General features: G+C 38.8%; 1 protein-coding gene across 4 annotated transcripts in view; it reads left to right on the forward strand.

Annotated features, from left to right (window-relative positions):
* The window catches only part of GLCE (glucuronic acid epimerase), a 121657-nt gene that overhangs the window by 81754 nt on the left and 16745 nt on the right, over positions 1–23158 (forward strand). The gene's annotated exons all lie outside the window — the stretch shown is intronic.

A 23158-nucleotide genomic window follows, 5' to 3' on the forward strand; every position in this document is an offset into this window, starting at 1 on the left:
TGAGGCAGGAGAATGGCGTAAACCTGGGAGGCGGAGCTTGCAGTGAGCCGAGATCCGGCCACTGCACTCCAGCCTGGGCGACAGAGCGAGACTCCGTCTCAAAAAAAAAAAAAAAAAAAAAGAGAGAGTAGCTGGGTTGACCTGCTTATGGAGTGCTGATGATGATTTTCATTCAGCATAAGCTCTGGATTATGGGAAGAATAGGTTGCCATACAGGTAACAAAACCCAATAGAATAGTTTGAAAATGAACATACATAACTATAAACGTGGTGACCAAATACATGCTTCAGTGTGTCTGAATAAGGCACATTTGAGTTGAATGCCTGAACAGGCATTGATAGAGGGAAATATATATATAAATAAAAAATGCCCTGCATCTTCAAGAAATTCAGTCTAGAGAAAAATACCCACAGATCCATAATTACTTACAAACCAGACTTGAAGAATTTGTATAATTGAGATATAGTAAAGGGCTACATGGGGAGAGAGTGATTAATTTATACATTGGGAAACTTTCTGGTGAGATGGTATGACAGAGACTGGGTTTCCTCCCAGGGTCTGTTTTCTCCTTAATAATAGAACCCTGTTTTTTCCACTTGGCATGTGGCTGCCTAGAAGCTTCCTTTGCAGCTAGAGGTGGCCATGTGACTAAGATTTGACTAATGAAATGTTGGAAATGTTGTGTGAAGCTTGAGGAAAGTCTCAGTGTGAATTAGTTCTACTGAGAGATGTGCTGTTTTGCCCTTCTGCCTTTTTTTTTTTTCTTTTTTCTTTTTTCTTTTTTATTATACTTTAAGTTCTAGGGTACATGTGCATAACGTGCAGGTTTGTTACATATGTATACTTGTGCCATGTTGGTGTGCTGCACCCATCAACTCGTCAGCACCCATCAACTCGTCATTTACATCAGGTATAACTCCCAGTGCAATCCCTCCCCCCTCCCCCCCCCGTGATAGGTCCCGGTATGTGATGTTCCCCTTCCTGAGTCCAAGTGATCTCATTGTTCAGTTCCCACCTATGAGTGAGAACATGCGGTGTTTGGTTTTCTGTTCTTACAATAGTTTGCTGAGAATGATGGTTTCCAGCTGCATCCATGTCCCTACAAAGGACACAAACTCATCCTTTTTTATGGCTGCATAGTATTCCATGGTGTATATGTGCCACATTTTCTTAATCCAGTCTATCACTGATGGATATTTGGGTTGATTCCAAGTCTTTGCTATTGTGAATAGTGCTGCAATAAACATACATGTGCCTGTGTCTTTATAGCAGCATGATTTATAATCCTTTGGGTATATACCCAGTAATGGGATGGCTGGGTCATATGGTACTTCTAGTTCTAGATCCTTGTGGAATCGCCATACTATTTTCCATAATGGTTGAACTAGTTTACAATCCCACCAACAGTGTAAAAGTGTTCCTATTTCTCCACATCCTCTCCAGCCTGTTGTTTCCTGACTTTTTAATTATTGCTATTCTAACTGGTGTGAGATGGTATCTCATTGTGGTTTTGATTTGCATTTCTCTGATGGCCAGTGATGATGAGCATTTTTTCATGTGTCTGTTGGCTGTATGAATGTCTTCTTTTGAGAAATGCCTGTTCATATCCTTTGCCCACTTTTTGATGGTGTTGTTTGTTTTTTTCTTGTAAATTTGTTTGAGTTCTTTGTAGGTCCTGGATATTAGCCCTTTGTCTGATGAGTGATTCAAAAATTTTCTCCCATTCTGTAGGTTGCCTGTTCACTCTGATGGTAGTTTCTTTTGCTGTGCAGAAGCTCTTTAGTTTAATTAGACCCCATTTGTCAATTTTGGCTTTTGTTGCCGTTGCTTTTGGTGTTTTAGACATGAAGTCCTTGCCCATGCCTATGTCCTGAATGGTATTACCTAGGTTTTCTTCTAGGGTTTTTATGGTATTAGGTCTAACATTTAAGTCTCTAATCCATCTTGAATTAATTTTCATATAAGGAGTAAGGAAAGGATCCAGTTTCAGCTTTCTACTTATAGCTAGCCAATTTTCCCAGCCCCATTTATTAAATAGGGAATCCTTTCCCCATTTCTTGTTTTTGTCAGGTTTGTCAAAGATCAGATGGCTGTAGATGTGTGGTATTATTTCTGAGGGCTCTGTTCTGTTCCATTGGTCTATATCTCTGTTTTGGTACCAGTACCATGCTGTTTTGGTTACTGTACCCTTGTAGTATAGTTTGAAGTCAGGTAGTGTGATGCCTCCAGCTTTGTTCTTTTGACTTAGGATTGTCTTGGAGATGCGGGCTCTTTTTTGGTTCCATATGAACTTTAAAGCAGTTTTTTCCAATTCTGTGAAGAAAGTCATTGGTAGCTTGATGGGGATGGCATTGAATCTATAAATTACCTTGGGCAGTATGGCCATTTTCACGATATTGATTCTTCCTGTCCATGAGCATGGTATGTTCTTCCATTTGTTTATGTCCTCTTTTATTTCACTGAGCAGTGGTTTATAGTTCTCCTTGAAGAGGTCCTTTACATCCCTTGTAAGTTGAATTCCTAGGTATTTTATTCTCTTTGAAGCTATTGTGAATGGGAGTTCATTCATGATTTGGCTCTCTGTTTGTCTGTTACTGGTGTATAAGAATGCTTGTGATTTTTGCACATTAATTTTGTATCCTGAGACTTTACTGAAGTTTCTTATCAGCTTAAGGAGATTTTGAGCTGAGACAATGGGCTTTTCTAAATATACAATCATGTCATCTGCAAACAGGGACAATTTGACTTCTTCTTTTCCTAACTGAATACCCTTTATTTCTTTCTCTTGCCTGATGCTGCCCTAGCCAGAACTTCCAACACTATGTTGAATAGGAGTGGTGAGAGAGGGCATCCCTGTCTTGTGCCAGTTTTCAAAGGGAATTTTTCCAGTTTTTGCCCATTCAGTATGATATTGGCTGTGGGTTTGTCATAAATAGCTCTTATGATTTTGAGATACGTTCCATCAATACCGAATTTATTGAGAGTTTTTAGCATGAAGGGCTGTTGAATTTTGTGAAAGGCCTTTTCTGCATCTATTGAGATAATCATGTGGTTTTTGTCTTTGGTTCTGTTTATATGCTGGATTACGTTTATTGATTTGCGTATGTTGAACCAGCCTTGCATCCCAGGGATGAAGCCAACTTGATCATGGTGGATAAGCTTTTTGATGTGCTGCTGGATCCGGTTTGCCAGTATTTTATTGAGGATTTTTGCATCGATGTTCATCAGGGATATTGGTCTAAAATTCTCTTTTTTTGTTGTGTCTCTGCCAGGCTTTGGTATCAGGATGATGTTGGCCTCATAAAATGAGTTAGGGAGGATTCCCTCTTTTTCTATTGATTGAAATAGTTTCAGAAGGAATGGTATCAGCTCCTCCTTGTACCTCTGGTAGAATTCAGCTGTGAATCCATCTGGTCCTGGACTTTTTTTGGTTGGTAGGCTATTAATTATTGCCTCAATTTCAGAGCCTGCTATTGGTCTATTCAGGGATTCAGCTTCTTCCTGGTTTAGTCTTGGGAGAGTGTAAGTGTCCAGGAAATTATCCATTTCTTCTAGATTTTCTAGTTTATTTGCATAGAGGTGTTTATAGTATTCTCTGATGGTAGTTTGTATTTCTGTGGGGTTGGCAGTGATATCCCCTTTATCATTTTTTATTGAGTCTATTTGATTCTTTTCTCTTTTCTTCTTTGTTAGTCTTGCTAGCGGTCTATCAATTTTGTTGATCTTCTCAAAAAACCAAGTCCTGGATTCATTGATTTTTTGGAGGGTTTTTTGTGTCTCTATCTCCTTCATTTCTGCTCTGATCTTAGTTATTTCTTGCCTTCTGCTAGCTTTTGAATGTGTTTGCTCTTGCTTCTCTAGTTCTTTTAATTGTGATGTTAAAGTGTCAATTTTAGATCTTTCCAGCTTTCTTTTGTGGGCATTTAGTGCTATAAATTTCCCTCTACACACTGCTTTAAATGTGTCCCAGAGATTCTGGTATGTTGTATCTTTGTTCTCATTGGTTTCAAAGAACATCTTTATTTCTGCCTTCATTTCGTTGTGTACCCAGTAGTCATTCAGGAGCAGGTTATTCAGTTTCCATGTAGTTCAGTGGTTTTGATTGAGTTTCTTAGTCCTGAGTTCTAGTTTGATTGCACTGTGGTCTGAGAGACAGTTTGTTGTAATTTCTGTTCTTGTACATTTGCTGAGGAGTGCTTTACTTCCAAGTATGTGGTCAATTTTGGAATAAGTGTGATGTGGTGCTGAGAAGAATGTATATTCTGTTGATTTGGTGTGGAGAGTTCTGTAGATGTCTATTAGGTCTGCTTGCTGCAGAGATGAGTTCAATTCCTGGATATCCTTGTTAACTTTCTGTCTCGTTGATCTGTCTAATGTTGACAGTGGGATGTTAAAGTCTCCCATTATTATTGTATGGGAGTCTAAGTCTCTTTGTAAGTCTCTGAGGACTTGATTTATGAATCTGGGTGCTCTTGTATTGGGTGCATGTATATTTAGGATAGTTAGCTCTTCCTATTGAATTGATCCCTTTACCATTATGTAATGGCCTTCTTTGTCTCTTTTGATCTTTGATGGTTTTGAAGTCTGTTTTATCAGAGACTAGTATTGCAACCCCTGCTTTTTTTTGTTCTCCATTTGCTTGGTAGATCTTCCTCCATCCCTTTATTTTGAGCCATTGTATGTCTCTGCATGTGAGATGGGTCTCCTGAATACAGCAGACTGATGGGTCTTGACTCTTTATCCAGTTTGCCAGTCTGTGTCTTTTAATTGGAGCATTTAGTCCATTTACATTTAAGGTTAATATTGTTATGTGTGAACTTGATCCTGCCATTATGATATTAACTGATTATTTTGCTCGTTAGTTGATGCAGTTTCTTCTTAGCCTCGATGGTCTTTACATTTTGGCATGTTTTTGCAATGGCTGGTACCAGTTGTTCCTTTCCATGTTTAGTGCTTCCTTCAGGGTCTCTTGTAAGGCAGGCCTGGTGGTGACAAAATCTCTAAGCATTTGCTTATCTGTAAAGGATTTTATTTCTCCTTCACTTATAAAGGAGATATGATTGGCTGGATATGAAATTCTGGGTTTAAAATTCTTTTCTTTAAGAATGTTGAATATTGGCCCCCACTCTCTTCTGGCTTGTAGAGTTTCTGCCGAGAGATCTGCTGTTAGTCTGATGGGCTTCCCTTTGTGGGTAACCCAACCTTTCTCTCTGGCTGCCCTTAAGATTTTTTCCTTCATTTCAAATTTGGTGAATCTGGCAATTATGTGTCTTGGAGTTGCTCTTCTCGAGGAGTATCTTTGTGGCGTTCTCTGTATTTCCTGAATTTGAATGTTGACCTGCCTTACTAGGTTGGGGAAGTTCTCCTGGATGATATCCTGAAGAGTGTTTTCCAACTTGATTCCATTTTCCCCCTCACTTTCAGGTACCCCAATCAGACGTAGATTTGGTCTTTTTACATAATCCCATACTTCTTGCAGGCTTTGTTCATTTCTTTTTCTTCTTTTTTCTTTAGATTTCTCTTCTCGCTTCATTTCATTCATTTGATCCTCAATCGCTGATACTCTTTCTTCCAGTTGATCGAGTCAGTTACTGAAGCTTGTGCATTTGTCACGTATTTCTCATGTCATGGTTTTCATCTCTGTCCGTTCGTTTATGGCCTTCTCTGCATTAATTATTCTGGTTATCAATTCTTCCACTCTTTTTTCAAGATTTTTAGTTTCTTTGCCCTGGGTACGTAATTCCTCCTTTAGCTCTGAGAAGTTTGATGGACTGAAGCCTTCTTCTCTCATCTCGTCAAAGTCATTCTCCGTCCAGCTTTGATCCGTTGCTGGCGATGAGCTGCGTTCCTTTGGAGGGGGAGATGCGCTCTTATTTTTTGAATTTCCAGCTTTTCTGCCCTGCTTTTTCCCCATCTTTGTGATTTTATCTGCCTCTGGTCTTTGATGATGGTGACGTACTGATGGGGTTTTGGTGTGGGTGTCCTTCCTGTTTGTTAGTTTTCCTTCTAACAGTCGGGACCCTCAGCTGTAGGTCTGTTGGAGATTGCTTGAGGTCCACTCCAGACCCTGTTTGCCTGGGTGTCAGCAGCAGAGGCTGCAGAAGATAGAATACTGCTGAACAGCGAGTGTACCTGTCTGATTCTTGCTTAGGAAGTTTCCTCTCAGGGATGTTTTCCACCGTGTGAGGTGTGAGGTGTTGGTCTGCCCCTAGTGGAGGATGTCTCCCAGTTAGGCTACTCAGGGGTCAGGGACCCACTTGAGCAGGCAGTCTGTCCGTTCTCAGATCTCAACCTCCATGTTGGGAGATCCACTGCTGTCTTCAAAGCTGTCAGACAGAGTCACTTGCGTCTGCAGAGGTTTCTGCTGCTTTTTGTTGTTGTTGTTGTTGTTGTTGTTTGGCAGTGCCCTGTCCCCAGAGGCGGAGTCTACAGAGACGGGCAGGCCTCCTTGAACTGCTGTAAGCTCCACCCAGTTCAGTCTTCCCAGGGCTTTGTTTACCTACTTAAGCCTCAGCAATGGCGGGCGCGCCTCCCCCAGCCTCGCTGCTGCCTTGCCGTTAGATCGCAGACTGCTGTGCTAGCAATGAGGAAGGCTCCGTGGGCGTGGGACCCTCCCAGCCAGGTGAGGGATATAATCTCCTGGTGTGCCTGTTTGCTTAAAGCGCAGTATTGGGGTGGGAGTTACCCGATTTTCCAGGTGTTGTGTGTCTCAGTTCCCCTGGCTAGGAAAAGGGATTCCCTTCCCCCTTGCGCTTCCCAGGTGAGGCGATGCCTCGCCTTGCTTCAGCTCTCGCTGGTCGGGCTGCAACAGCTGACCAGCACCGATTGTCCGGCACTCCCCAGTGAGATGAACCCAGTACCTCAGTTGATAATGCAGAAATTATCCGTCTTCTGTGTCGCTCGGGCTGGGAGCTGGAGACTGGAGCTGTTCCTATTTGGCCATCTTGCTCCGCCCCCCTGGAAGTAGTGGTCTTCCCTTCTGCCTTTCTTTTCCTTGCTGGGATACAACACAGACATGATGGCTGAGGCTTCGGTAGCTTTCTTGGGGCATAAGGTAATGTAGAAAGATAGAAAGCACCTAGGTCCTTGATGAGCATGTAGCTGCATGTATGCTCCAGACTGCCTATTTCTAGGTGTATTTTATATGAGTGAAAACTAACCCAAGCTGGAACATAAGATGGTTTATTTCTGGTGTCTGTTACTAATAGCAAAACGTATTCCTCACAGGTACAGATAGCAGTGTGGTATAAGTATCTGACTCCCTCTAACCCCACATCTAGTCACCACTTAAATGACTATAAATATATCTAAATAGAGTGTACCAGCATTGAAAACACCAAAAAGGAAGTGTTCACATACCTTGAATACTGACATCTTAAGAAGAAGAAATAACTGCAGTAGATTGAAAGGTATCAAATATGTTAAAAATCTGTGAGTTCATATGTTACTTTTTTTAAAAGCTCATTATTTTTGGAGACTAGGGAGCCAATTCATTATTTTGAAAATTGGTAAAGATTTAATCATTAATTCTGCCCTTCCTGTACACACTGTATATCTCAGGGTAACTAAGTAGTTGGCAAGATCAAGATTTTCTTTATAGAAATATTTTAACTATACATTAAGAAAGGCTGATAGAATGTCACCCATTTTGCAACTTTTAATGAAATAATCATTAATGATTGCTAAAAGTAATATTGGATGAACTGCTAAAGGATAACTTTATAATGGCTTTCCTCTTCTTTTTGGGCTACAACACAGACATGACTGAGGCTTTAGGAGCTGTCTTGGGTCATATAATGACTTTATAATGTATTAGGCTGAAAATAGGGATTAATCTTAGCATCATAAAAAGAGAGACAATTGAACATTATATACTTCCTGATGAAAGTTCACATCTCTATCATGAAGTATCCTTGCTGAAAAATCAAACCCTACTTTGATCAAACCTCTAGATCTCTAGTAACCGATATATAAGAAATGGTGAGGAGACAGACTCTGAAATAAGATTCTGCAACCTTAAAAATACAGGAATGTTGCACTCAATACCAGGGCAAAAGCACATACTCTTGATATAAAAGGTTACTTCTGTAACAAGAAAATTGTAGAAAACTTTTTTTTTTTTTTTTTTTTTGCTTGTAGGTTTTTTAAATTGTGGAGTCTTTGGAGTGAGACGTAGAAAATAAGTTCATAAGACAGCAGGCTGGGATGAAAGTGGGGGTCAGCTAACAGGGAGGCATACATTAAAAGGGTGTTGGATATTAATAAGTAAGGCCTATAGGATGGAAACTAAAATATGCAGTATCCAAATAAGAAACAATAAAATAGAAACTAAATATGCAGTATATAAATTAAACTGCACCAGAAGCAACAGAGAGTGGATTAGAAAATTTTATTAGTGATACAGATTACAAGTTTGAGAAGCTCTCTCAAAATGCAGAGGAAAAGGGGGAGAAGAAACGAAAAAAGAAAATTTGAAGAAAAAGGTGATTGACATAAAGGATAGAGTACAGAGATCCAATACATACAATTGACATTTTGGAAGAGACCAGAAGAAATTGAATGGGAACAATTATTAAACACTGTATGGGATAAAAACTTTTCTGAGAGGAGATGACCTGAGCCTGCAATTCAAACAAGCTTGTTGCCAAACTCCAGGAAAAATTAATGAAAATAGCCTAACAACTAAGTCTATTCTGGTGAAACTTTGTACTTTCTCTTGTTAAAATCATCATCATCATTATCATCATCATCATCATCAGGTATCCAGGAAGGGAGAAAAACAAGAAAACATACAAGTTGTTCACAAGGGAAGAAAAGGTGGACTAGCTTTAGATTGATTGTTCTTACCATTAAACATCGGCTTGTTCTTACCATTAAACAGTTGAGCAGTGTATACAGAGTTCTGTAGGCAATTTGGACCCTAAACTTCTTTATTCAGCCAAGTTGTTTGATGAAGAAGCAACACATATTTTCAATTCTGCAAGACTTCAAAATATATACCACCCACCTACCCTTCCAACAGAATTATTTCAAAACATACTGTAGCTGAGAGATTCTGCAACATACAGGCAAAAGCCAAAACTTACACATTTTTTCCAAGCATGACTTTAGGGCTTAGCTAACTCTTGAATCACTCCTTTGTAAATTGATTCAAGAGTTAACTAGAGTCATTCTCACTGGAGCACAAACTAATGATTCTGCAAAAATCAATATGCTAATAACCCTAATTTTCAGAGTTGCCTAAGATAGTTCTGAGTTTGGGCAGCATACCTATTTCCACTTGCACATGGTACCTACTTAACGCATATGGTATATTACAGTGGTTCTCAAAGTGTGATCCCCTGACCAGAAGCATAGGTTTCGCCTGGAACTTGGTAGAAAAGCAGGTTCTTTGGTCTCTACCTAGATTTAGTAAATCAGAAACTGTGGGGTTTGGGAAAAGCAATCTGTGTTTGAACAAACCTTCTAGGTAATTTTAATGCCCCATGAAATTTTAGAGCCCAGTTGTATTGTTTCTCAGACCAAATTCATCATCAGAATCACTTCTGAAGACTTTGAAACATCTTTTCCCAGTCCAGATGAGACTTAATTATCTGGATTTGGAAATCACTGGTCTGATAAAGCTTAGAACCAAAATACCTAAATTCTTTTCTTCATGCCACCTTATCAATTTCTGAGCCTTAGTGTTTTCTGTTGTAAAATAGCACTCACTTTCCTGACCATTTCATTGGATTGTTGCAGAAATTAAATGAAGAAATGAATGTAAAAGTACTTTGTAGCGTAGATAAGGAAATCCATAGTTATAAGTTCATTATCCTGTGTTTGAAAAGGGCCTCACTTAATAGTTGTTAATATTCTCTTGGAGACCAGTATATACCATCTATGTTGGGCTTCAGTAAAGTGTTCTCCCCCATGCAGCTCTTTCTAGTATCTTTCCCTTTCCTAACTAAACTATCTGTCACACTACTTTTTATTTGATTTTCAAATTCAATTATTATATTTATTTTACCACCTTTTCAATGTGGATTTTTTTCAATTGCTTTCTGTATGTTTAAGTCTTGTATCTTCAAGGTTCTAAGTTATTTGAGAGCAGAAATTGTTACTAATCGTAATACTAAGTAAAATGCTTCATTCATTGAATTTAGTCTGTTCATTAGCTCATTGTCATTAACTGTTGTAGGAATTGATGAGGATTTTCTTTTTCTATTTCATTAATTTAGTGCTTTGCAAACAGCTTTCCTTCTAGTAGTATGAAAAGGTGGTTGGTCTGGAACCAGTCAGCATCTATACTTCTTAAAATTATTTTTTAAAGGTTTATCATATTATTCTTTCTGCCTAGTTTATGGTTGCTGAAGTTAAGAAAACTAGAGCTTGGTGTGGTAGCTCATGCCTGTAATCCCAGCACTTTGGGAAGCCAAGGCAGGGGGTGTTGCTTGAGTTCCGAAGTTCAAGACCAGTCTGGGAAACATAGTGAGACTTCATCTCTACTAAAAATAAAAATTAGCCAAGCATGATGGTGTGCACCTGTAGTCCTAGCTACCCAGGAGGCTAAGGCAGGAGGATCACTTGAGCCCGAGAGATTGAAGCTACAGTGCTACAGTGAGCTATGAGTATGGCACTGCACTCCAGCCTGGGTGACAGAGTGAGAGACCCTGTCTCAAAAAACAAAAAGAAAATAAAGGAAGGGAAGGGGAGGGGAAGAAGAAAAGAAAGGAAGAAAAAAGAAAAGAAAAGAGAAAAGGAAAGAAAGAAAAAAACAGAAAGAAAGAAGAAAGGAAGGAGGGAGAGAGAGAGGGAGAGAGAGAGAAAGGAAGAAAGGAAAGAAAGGAAGGAAAGAAAGAAAAAGAAAGAAAAGAAAAGGAAGGAAGGCAGGCAGGTTGGAATTGCTTTGGTGTCCTGTTAGGGGTAGGACTAAGATTTTCCTACAAAAGTATGTCAGTTAGGAAGCCCAATAGGCTTAGAATATGAATTTCCACACCTCAGCTAATAGAAGCCACCAGATGGTCTCAGGTCTCCTTATGAGTGAAGCGCAATAACCACGAATGTGTCTTCCCCCAACTTCTAGTTCTGTTTTGCATTTTTATTTATATATTATCTTTAAAGGCTAATACAATTAACTTTCCTTAGATGGTTCTCCTTTATCTCCATAGTGTTGAAATTTTTTATTTTTGTTTTGCTTTTTCCTTTCACAGCTTCAAAGCCGATTTATTGGCTGAGTTCAGTGGCTCACACCTGTAATCCCAGCACTTTGGGAGGCTGAGAGGATCACATGAGCCCAGGAGTTCAAGACCAGCCTGGGCAACATAATGAGACCGCCCCCATTTCAAAAAAAAAAAAAAAAAAACGATTTGTGTTGAGCGACCCAAGCAAATAAATATGACCTTTGGTGTCACTGGTGATTTTCATTCTAAGGGTAATTACAATCTGTATTCAAGATCGTATGTTCTTGCCGGAAACTAAACTAAGTAGAAAAAAAAGTTAAAGCCTTTTATTCTCCTTGACCTGTTGCTTTTTTCTTCTTCTTCTTCTTCTTTTTTTGCTATGGCTAATAAAAAGTCATAGAACAAAATAATTTTTTTAAAAAACGACAGTCTCATGTCACCCAGGCTGGTCTCGAACTCCTGGTCTCGAACTCCTCCCACCTTGGTCTCCCAAAGTGCTGGGATGACAGGTGTGAGCCACCATGCCCAGCCCAAAAAATAGCTTTATCTTTAGATTCTTCTTTTTTACACCCTAATTTCTTGTACTAATGTTAGTTGCTCTTATATATCCTGCCACCTTGGGGCTTTTAAGACACCAGTATATTTTCAAAGCCTCAAATTAACATGGGGAAAGTTTTGCTTCAACGAGCTATACCAGAACATCATAATAATAACAGAAATAAGGCATTATGATGCATTTGTAAGCTATTGCTGGATTTGTGGGGCCAGTGAGAATCCTGTTGTCAAGAGCTTAATTATTCTAATCCACCTGGGGACTGGGTAGCTTTCTTAGAATATATATACGTAACATTCACAGTCATGACTCTCATTTCTGTCCCTTTCTAATATTAATATGGCATTTAATTATACTGTTAGATTTAAAGAAAATTCAAAACTTTCAGTAGCTTCACTCAGAAATGCTAATACATTTTTAGAACAACTAGATAACTTTTCCTAAAATTGTATTTACCTGTGTGAACTGTTGATTTATGGTAAAATTAAACTTTAGCCAAAACAAGACCTGTGAGTGTCTGAATTCAGTTCGCAATCTAGTAACCTGTTATAAGTTAAAATATTTTGGGGAAGGGGAGTATTCAGCTTCTGAAATATAATATTTATATACCTGTTCTAAGATACCCTGTGACATATCAGAGCACAGGCTTTGGAGTCAGACGGAAAAACTGGAGTTAAAATACCATTCTTAATACTAGATATGTGAACCATCAAATAATCATGTGGCTTCAGGTAAATTCCTGAATTTCACAATTCCTGAACATCACAATGCCTCAGTTTCATCATCTGTAAGTAGGGAATGCACAAAATTTTTTTATCAGATCTAAGTTCTAGTCTTGGCTTTGTTCTTGTCCTTTTCCTTTAGTAAATCTTCTTGTAGGTTTTGTAGGTTCTTATGCCTTAGTCTCTTCATCTATGAAATTCAAATAATATAATTTACTATAGGAATACACTGGAGATATTGCAGATTCAGTTCCAGACCACCATAATGTGAATATCACAATAAAGTGACTCAAACACATTTTTTGGTTTCCCAGTACTTAAAAATGTTATATTTATTCTGTACTGTATGTTAAGTGTAGAATAGCATTATGTCTAAAAAATATACATACCTGGCTGGGCGCAGTGGCTCATGCCTATAATTCCAGCACTTTGGGAGGCCAAGGTGGGGAGAATCACTTGAGGTCAGGAGTTCAAGACCAGCCTGGCCAACATGGTGAAACCCTATCTCTACTAAAAATGCAAAAATTAGCCAGGCATGGTGGCATACGCCTGTAATCCCAGCTACTTGGGAGGCTGAGGCACAATAATTGCTTGAACCCGGGAGGTAGAGGTTTCAGTGAGTCGAGATCATATCACTGCACTCCAACCTGGGAGACAGAGCAAGACTCCATCTCAAAAAAAAAAAAAAAAAAAAAAAAAAAGAAAAGAAAAAAAAAGAAAAAAAAGTACATATCTTAATTTAAAAATACTTTATTGCTTAAAAATTGTTAGAGATTATCTGAGCCTTTAGCAAGTCATAAGCTTTTTACTGATGGAGGGTCTTGCCTTGATGTTGATGGCTGCTAAATGCTCAGGGTGGTGGTTGCTAAAGATTGTGGTAACTGTGGGAATTTCTTAAAATAAGACAACGATGAAGTTTGCCACATGGAATGACTCTTCCTTTCATGAATGATTTATCTGTATCATTCCATGCCATTTGATAGCATTTTATCCACAATAGAACTTCTTTCAAAATTGGAGTCAATCCTCCCAAACCCTGTTGCTTTATTAACTAAGTTTTTATGATATTCTAAATCCTTTGTTGTCATTACTTTTCTTTTCTTTTTTGTTTTTTGAGACAGAATCTCACTCTGTCATCTAGGCTGGAGTGCAGGGACACCGTGTTGGCTCACTGCAACCTCCATCTCCTGGGTTCAAGCAATTCTCCTGCCTCAGCCTCCCAAGTAGCTGGGATTACTAATGTTTATATTTTTAGTAGAGATGGGGTTTCACCATGTTGGCCACGCTGCTCTTGAACTCCTTACCTCAGGTGATCTGCCTGCCTTGGCCTCCCAAAGTGCTGAGATTACAGGCGTGAGCCACCGCGCCCGGCCAGTCATTTCAACAATGGCATCTTCACCAGATATAGATTCCATCTCAAGAAACCACTTTCTTTGCTCATCCATGAGATTGCAGCAATTCAGCCCCATCTTCAGATTCTACTTCTAATTCTGGTTCTCTTGCTGTTTTTACCACATCTGTAGTTACTCCCTCCACTGAAGTTTTGAACCCCCCAAAGTCATCCATGAAGGTGGGAATTAACTTACAAACTCTGTTCATGTTGATATTTTGACCTCCTCCCATGAGTCATGAATATTTTTAATGGCATCTAGAATGGTGGATCCTTTCCAGCAGGTTTTCAGTTTATTTTACCTAGATCAATTAGAGGAATCACCATCTCTCGCCAGCTATAGCATTACAAAATGTATTTATTAAATACTAAGACCTGAAAGTCGGCTGGGTGTGGTGGCTCACGCCTGTAATCCAGCACTTTGGGAGGCTGAAGTGGGCAGATCACGAGTTCAGGAGTTTGAGACCAGCCTGGCCAACATAGTGAAACCCTGTCTCTACTAAAAATACAAAAATTAGCTGGCCATGGTGGCACACGCCTCTAACCCCAGCTACTCAGGAGGCTGAGGCAGAAGAATCGCTTGAATCTGGGAGGCAGAGGTTGCAGTGAGCCGAGAGCATGCCACTGCACTCCAGCCTGGGAGATAGAGTGAAACTCCATCTCAGAAAAAAAAAAAAAGATGTGAAAGTCAAATTGCTTTTTCATTTATGGGCTGCAGAATGGATGTTGTGTTAGCAGGTGTGGATACAGCATTAATCTCCTTGTACATCTCCATCAGAGCTCTTGGGTGACCAGGTGCATCGTCAATGGGCAGTAACATTTTGAAAGGAATCTTTTTTCTGAGCAGTAGGTCTCAACAGGGGGCTTCAGATACTCAGTAAACCATGCCGTAAACAGATGTGCTGTCATCCAGGCTTTGTTGTTGCATTTATAGAGTGCAGGAAGAGTAGATTTAGCATAATTCTTAAGGGCGCTAATATTTTCAGAATTATAAAGGAGCATTGGCTTCAACTTAAAGTCACCAGTTGCATTAGTCCCGAATGAGAGTCAGCTGGTGCTTTGAAGCCAGGCATTCACTTCTTTCTAGCTATCAAAGTCCTAGATGGCATCTTGCAATAGAAGACTGCTTTGTCTACATTGAAAATCTGTTTAGTGTAGCTGCTTTCATCAATGAACTTAGCTAGAGCTTCTGAATAACTTACTGTAGCTTCTACATCAGCACTTGCTGCTTTACCTTGTACCTGATAAACCAGCCTCTGCTAGCTTCCAACTTTTCTTCTGCAGCTTCGTCACCTCTCTCAGCCTTCGTAAAATTGAAGAGTAAGGGTTTGCTGTGGATTATTAGGCTTTGGCTTAAGGGAATATTGTGACTGGTTTGACCTTAAGACTGCCAAAATTTTCTCCATATCAGCAATAAGACTGTTTCACTTTCTTTTCATTCATGCATTCACTGGAGTAGCAATTTTAACTTCCATCAAGAACTCCATTGCTATCACAGCTCGGCTGTTAGGCGCAAGAGGCCTAGCTTTTAGCCTGTTTTGGCTTTAGACATTCCCTCCCTCACTGAGCTTAATCATTTCTAGCTTTTGTTTTAAAGTGAGAGACATGTGGCTCTTCCTTTCACTTGAATACTTACCAGTCATTGTAGAGTTATTAATTGTCCTAATGTCCATATTGTTCTGTCTCAGAAAATAGCAAGGCCCAAGGAGAAGGTGAGAAACAGGGAATTGGGGAACAGCTGGTCATTGGAGCAGTCAGAACGCACACAACATTTATCAGTAAAGTTTGTCATCTTACATGAGTAGAGTTAATAGTACCCCAAAACAATTACAATAGCAACATTGAAGATCACTGATCACAGATCACCATAACAGATATAATTATGAGAAAATGCTAGAAATACTGTGAGAATTCAGTAACATAAAGCATGTCCATATATACTGCTTACTCAGTTTCTTTGGGATTTTTTTCTAGAAATACAATCTTATTTCAAGTATTATGAGCACTTGTATCAGAGATCATTTCAATTTTGTTACTAAAAAATAAAATGGACTTGCAAAATTTCCTTCCTGTTTTGCATTATTGTGAGTAGCTACCAGAGAATTCTACTTGTTTATATTACTAGAAAGGTCCTAACAACCAAAGATATTAAGCAGTTCTCCTTTGAGTTACATCTGTCACTGGATGTTTAACCATTTGACTGTATAATTTAAATCTTGGTCTATTAAGCAGTAAACAGATGGAACATTACTAACAGCAGTAATTAAATTGTAAATCTGTTTTAAAGTTGGCCAATATACAGCATCACAATCCATATTCTGTTATGTCAGTTATGTTCATTTTTATTTGGATTACAATTTCTAAATACCCAAATATTGGAAAGAAAACAAAGTTGTCTGGTTCAAATGTCTGTTTTTTGTTTTTTTTAATCATATAGGCCAAGTTCTTGCTTGCTTGCTTGCTTGCTTCCTTTCAAGAAAGGAAGGAAAGGAAGGAGCAATGGAGAGGAAAGAATATTTAACAATGTTCATTTATTCAACAAACCTTTAATGAATGTCTACTGTGAGCTAGGCACACTTTTTTTTCCCCTCCGAGACAGAGTCTCATTCTGTCGCCCAGGCTGGAGTGCAATGGCAATCTCAGCTCCCTGCAACCTCTGCCTCTCGGGTTCAAGCAATTCTCCTGCCTCAGCCTCCCAAGTAGCTGGGCAAACAGGTGAGTGCCACCACGCTCAGCTAATTTTTTTGTATTTTTAGTAGAGAGGGGGTTTCACCATGTTGACTAGGCTGGTCTCAAACTCCTGACCTTGTCAAGTGATCCTCCCACCTTGGCCTCCCAAAGTGCTGGGATTACAGGCATGAGCCAAGCTAGGCACATTTCTAAGTATTAGGGATAAAAGAGTGACCAGGAGAAGCAAAACCCCAGCCCTCATGGAACTTACATTCTAGTGGATTGGGGATGAATAATTTAAATGTGTAATATGTCAAATGGTGATAAATGCTATAAAGAAAAATAAAACTGAGTAAGGACCTAGAGAATGATGGGGTAAGAACTGGTATTTTAGATAGAGTGGCCAGGGAAGCCCTTTCTAATACACTGGCATTTAAGCGGTGACCTGAATGCAGTGAGAGAGCCATCCAAATGGCTATCTGGGGAAATAGAGTGCTAGGCATGGGGAATGACAAGTGCAAATACCCTGACTTGGGAGCATGCTTAACTGTCAATCTTCAATTCATTCTATCTGGAAACTTTTCTTAATACCTTAAAAGGTTAAGGTGTTTTATAGCATAGTCTACATAACTTTTTTTTACAGTTCTTAAATCTTAGCATTATTATTTTTTATGCCTGCTAATCCATCCTTTAGAGACGTGGATAATGCCTTACCTGCCACATAGTAGCTGCTGAACAAATATTGATCAAACCAGTCAGTGAGTTTGATTATTTGTTGAGCAATTACTATTTTGTCTACTTACTCAGTATCAGTAAATTATTTTTTTAAGTCAGAATAAGCATTCTTCTCAGTCAAGGAATTATAGGAAACATAAATAGATACATAAGTAAGTAAGAGAAATAATAAGCAGGGAAACCTTGGCCTGCATTATTCAGAGGGAAAAAAGCCAATAACAATGTAAGTGAATATTTTTTAAAAACCCATTGAAAGGTTGTTCTTTACTGAAATATAACCTTCATATTTTGAAAGCTCATGACGAGATCCATAGTTCCTGATACTCAGTGAATTACTCTAATAGTTACTTGAAGTAACTAGGAAAATAAATCTGAAAAGTAAAGTATCACAGAAAAGGTCTTTGAATTGCAAATGGCTTTAGAATAGAACAATTTGCTTTCCAGAAAAAACTCTAAAAGTTACATTTTACTTTCCCTAATTTTTAACTATTTCTACAAAGAAGTTTTTCCACAGTTTCTTTATGATGCTTACTGCATGATATTTTCTGGTTTAGATCCTCAGCATTATAAGACCCGATTTTTATTGGATTTCTATTTCTAATGAAATAAATCTTTAGGGTCAGCAGTAGGTGAGGTTTCAAGATTTTTTTTATTTATGAGTTTTTCATTTGTTTATTTTACCTAAAACATCAATCTATTTTGTAGATGTGGCAAAAGCTTCAAAATAAGTAAGAGCATTTCACCACTCAAAGTTACCACCATTTATACCTAGCAGAATGTCAGTGCAATCTACTTCTTGAAATCTGAGTATCCGTGTCAGTTTTCTATAATTTGGCAACATGATAATGAAATTACTGTGTTTCTCTTTAGATGAGCCTATTTTTTAGTTAATACTGTATGTCAACACTCAGAGATTTCCTTCTCTTCATCTTCCTTTCTCCCTTATTATCGCCGCCCCCCTGAGAAAAGCCCGTGCCCATTCGAAAGCTAAATTTTTCTACAAATTTTTTAACTGACTTACGTTTTTTTCTTTCAATATTTTAACAAAGTTGACCTTGCCCTTCTTAGTTTTTCATTATTTTTTTAAGAGACAGGATCTCGCTGTGTTGCCCAGGCTGGAATACAGTGGCTGTTCACAGGCGCAATTCCATGACTGATCATCAGATCCATTTCCTGCCTGAGCTGTTTCATCCCTCCTTAGGCAGCTTGGTGGTCCTCTACCCCCAGGAGGTCATCAGACTGATGCCAGGCTTAATGTGGACACCCGATCCCGATCGCCATAGCACCCAATAGCCCAGAACTCCTGGGCTCAAGTGATCCTCCTACCCCAGTCCCAAGTAGCTGGGACTTGCAAGCACATGCCATTTTTTATAGTTAAAAAAAAAAAACAGTATGGGTAATCATGGAAAATTAGAAAATAAAGACCTATATATGCATTGTTTACTTAAAATAAGATCATACTAAATGTGCTGTTTTGTAACCTGTTCTTTTCAGTTAACAATCTTCATTTTAGTATCTTTCCATTTTATCAAGTCCATTGTTGAATTTCCCAGTGTAGGACCAAGTTTCACATCTGGTTGTTATGTCCGTAAGTCTCTTTAAAAAAAAAAAAACAAAACCTTTTTTCTTTTCATATCACTAATTGAATTGAGGAGACAGGACCAGCTGTCCTGCAGGATGTCTCACCTTCCAGATGTGTCTGGTTGCTTCCTGCTTTAACTTGTTCCTCTATCCCTTGTATTTCCTGTTAACCAGAGATTAAATTTTATGTCCTGAGAGATCCAAGTGAAACATTTTGGGCTGGAATATGTGGTAAGTGATATATTTCTTATTATGACTTATCAGGAGAAAGCTTCCGAATGGGTCACAATTAAGGAGACTGAAGTTGACCACTGAATTAGGGTATGACTATCTGATCCTTTCACTGTCAAGTTTAATCTTTTTCTTCTTTCAACTAGAAAATAATGTATTTGGTATTACTTTGCACAGTGTGAATCTCTAGGTCATGGCAAACATATACCTGCATTTAACACTTGCCTGTATCTGTAATTTCATGAGGGATTACATAATGCTAATTTTCTGATTTTTTTAAAAAAATTTACTTCTTATTGGATAGCCTTTTGTACAATAGAGTATTTTATTTACTGGGGTTATTGATTTGTTCTGAAATATGGTTGCTCCTGCAAAGACAAGTAAATAATTTTTTTCACTCAGTTGCCAATATTTATCAGCTCAGAAGACTAAGTTTTTTGCTGGCTTTCTCCTTTTAAATATTATTGCAGATTCATGGATTTTTATTGCGTCATTGTGTTTCAGTCTACTTCAGTCATAATTCTTACACATTTGACTAATAGGGAAGAGGACCTTTTATACTGATTCCTGTGTCTTTTTTCCATGACGTTACATATTTATGGAAATGTTTAAACACAAAAGTATATAGGGAGTGGTATACTGAACTTCCAATGTATCTATCACTCTCAGTTTTACCAATTAGCAATAATTTTCTAATTTTGTTTTATCTTTCTCCTGCTGCTTTTTTGACACCCTTGATTTTTATCTCATTAGTAATTGAAAGTTTGTTTTCTGGTGCGGCAAGTTGTCCCATCCCTAGCCCTGGAATTACTCATTTCTTTAAGAAGCCCTGATTGTCTTTAGTAACAAATGGCATCAGACAATAAAACCTGGACATAAGGATTATTGGAAGTTTTTAAATTTGATTTTTCTTTACTTTCCCATCATGTGCTTCATCATATTGATAGCTGTGTTAGTCTGTTCTTGTATTGCTATAAAGGAATACCTGAGATTGGGTAATTTATTTAAAAAAAAAAAAAAAGAGGTTTAATTGGCTCACAATTCTTCAGGCTATACAAACATGGTGCCAGCACCCACTCAGCTTCTGGGGAGACCTCAGGGCACTTTTACTCATGGCAGAAGGCAAAGCAGGAGCAAGCAGGCCACATGGCCAGGGCAGGAGCCAAGGGAGTGTGGCAAGGTGCCACATACTTTTAAGCAACCAGATCTCACACAAACTCATCACCAAGGGGATGGCACTAAGCCATTCAAGAGGGATGCACCCCCATGATCCAAACACCTCCCCCCAGATCCCACCTCCAAGACTGGAGATTACATTTCAACATGAGATTTGGGTGGGGACAAATACCCAAGCTATATCAGTAGCCTTGTTCCATAAACCGGGTTACAGGCATTTGAGTAGTAGAGGAAGGGCACTTCTCAAAGATAGGATAAAAAGCTTTATATTTCTATATTAATTGGTCAAAATGTAAGGCATAGATGACAGAGTAGTCAGCTGTTGACATATAAGTGTTTTTAATAAAGGATTTTTTTTTTTTTTTTGAGATGGAGTCTCGCTCTGTTGCCCAGGCTGGAGTGCAGTGGCCGGATCTCAGGTCACTGCAAGCTCAGCCTACCGGGTTTACGCCATTCTCCTGCCTCAGCCTCCCGAGTAGCTGGGACTACAGGCGCCCGCCACCTCGCCCGGCTAGTTTTTTGTATTTTTTAGTAGAGACAGGGTTTCACCGTGTTAGCCAGGATGGTCTTGATCTCCTGACCTCGTGATCCACCCATCTCGGCCTCCCAAAGTGCTGGAATTACAGGCTTGAGCCACCGCACCCAGCCTTTAATAAAGGATTTTTAAAAAACAAAACAAAACACCATTTAGTGTTACCAGTTTGCCCCCACTACAATATAAGGAAATGCTCAATTTATATGACTTCTAAAGTTTTGCTTGTTACACACTTTGGTTTCTCATAGTAATAATGCAGATGATGAAATGAATTATTCTCAGTTAATAGGGTTAAAAATGTATTATTGGTTTCCAGTTCTTAAAATCTGTATTCGCCTCCTTTCCCTTCTGATGCCCCACCAAAATAAAATGTCTAAAAATGAGAAATGAAGAAGCCAGTAACAGTAAATTGGAGGACTACCCAAGGATGATAGTTGAACAGATTTCTAGATCTCTAATTGAGTACCAGTAGGCCCAACTATACCTTCTTCTCCCCTCCTCATACCTCTTTCACCCATACACTTGAATACAGATAGCTGGCAAGAATCCCAGGCAAACACGAGGCAGATTTTCTTTAGAGAGCATGAGAAAGATGAAGACTTCTAAAGTGTGTGCTGTGTTCGTGTAGCAGAAGAGAAAACACCATCTTCTTTCTGGCATTTGAAAGGTCTGCTGGCTCCCCACCCACTCACCCTGTGGGAACACTGCCAGTCAGCTTATGTCCAGCCCACACAGAGCTCCCTCTTTTTATCCCCTCCAGGGGAACAATCTAGCCAAAATCAGACTATCTTCAAAATAACACAGGAAATCTATGTTGGCTAATGAGTCATTCTCTCTTAAATGTGAATGAGTAACGGAAGATCACCAGGCATGGTGGGAAAAACTAATGGCATGAAAGACTAAATAACCAGGAAAATGGCCAGTGGAAAAAGTAAAACTAGTAAGAAAGAACTTTATTTTTAAAAAAGAAGAATAAATCATCTAATATATTCAGAGCTCTAAGAAGATACTATATCCATTAAACAAGAATAGGAGGACACAAGTTTTTACATTGACAGGGCACACCAAGTGCTGAAATAGAGAATCAAACATGGTACTGTGACACATCTCAAAACTGCAGAATTCCAGGATAAACAAAGATCCACAAAGAAATCACATGCATAGTAACAAGAGACTAAATCAAACCACTTATGAATAACTCTTAATGATTTAAGACAGTAAAGTATTGCCTACAACATGTAGAGAGAAAGTAATATGCAACCATGGATTCTACAACTTGCCACACTATTAATCAAGGGTGAGAGCAGAATACACTTGTTTTCAGACACTGAAGGGTGCAAAGTTTGCCTTCCATTGGAAGTAAAAGAAATGAATGAATTACATATTCACCATCAACTTCTTGAGAAACGGAAATTTAGCATTTGATTTGTTTTTAATACATCATTGCTGCTAAAAGGGTTGAGGGGAAAATGAGAAGAGGGGATTCAAAACAATAAAGTTAGTTGTTGATTCACACCATAAAATAAATTACAGAGCTACTGTGGCAAACGGCAGTAAACTACTCCCTTTACTCTCAGTAGGCTGAAATGTATCATACATTATACATATAACTATCCATAATTTCCCATATTTCCCGTTCATCCCAGTAAAAAGTAACCCAGGACTACTTGCATTGCAATCACAACAGGCTCATACACCATATGGCCAGAAGAAGCAACAGCATCACATTTTCCTTCCATCAGGACTAGAATGACATGATCTGACTTAAATTTAAGAGCATCATTCTGACTGCTGTGTTGAGAACAGACTTAAGGGTGGAGTAGTAGGGTAAGGGTAGAAGGAGAGACCAGTTTGAATATCACTGCTATGTTCCAGGTGAAAGATGACAGTGGTTCTGACATGGTAGTAACAATGTAGTTGGTGAAAAGACGTCAGATTCTGGGTATAATTCGAAGTTAGAGCCAAGAGAATTTCCTGACTTATGGTATATTGAGTGAATAAGAAAGGGTCAAGATTTTTAGTCTAAGCAGTAGGAAGGGAGGAACAGATTGAGGAAAAGATTGGAAGTTAAGTTTTGGATGTTATTTCAGAAATTTATTTGACCTCCAAATAAAGATATATGTATTTGCATATATGTATCTGCAGCTCTGAAGAAGGGCATGGCCTGGTGAGATAATTTGGGGATAGTCAGCCTTGTATTTAAAGGCATGAGGTTGGGTGAGATCAAAGTGAGTAGAGTGAATAGAGATAAAGAAGGCAAAAGACTGGGACCCTAAGGTACTCTAACATTTAACAATTAGGGAAATGAAAAGGAAGACTCAAAGAAGAGAAGAACAACCAGTGGGATTTTAGGAGAACCAAAAGAGAATGGTGCCCTAGAAACCATGGGAAGAAAATGTTTC

Source organism: Chlorocebus sabaeus, chromosome 26, assembly GCF_047675955.1.
Source record: "Chlorocebus sabaeus isolate Y175 chromosome 26, mChlSab1.0.hap1, whole genome shotgun sequence".
In the NCBI taxonomy this organism is placed as follows: Eukaryota; Metazoa; Chordata; class Mammalia; order Primates; family Cercopithecidae; genus Chlorocebus; species Chlorocebus sabaeus.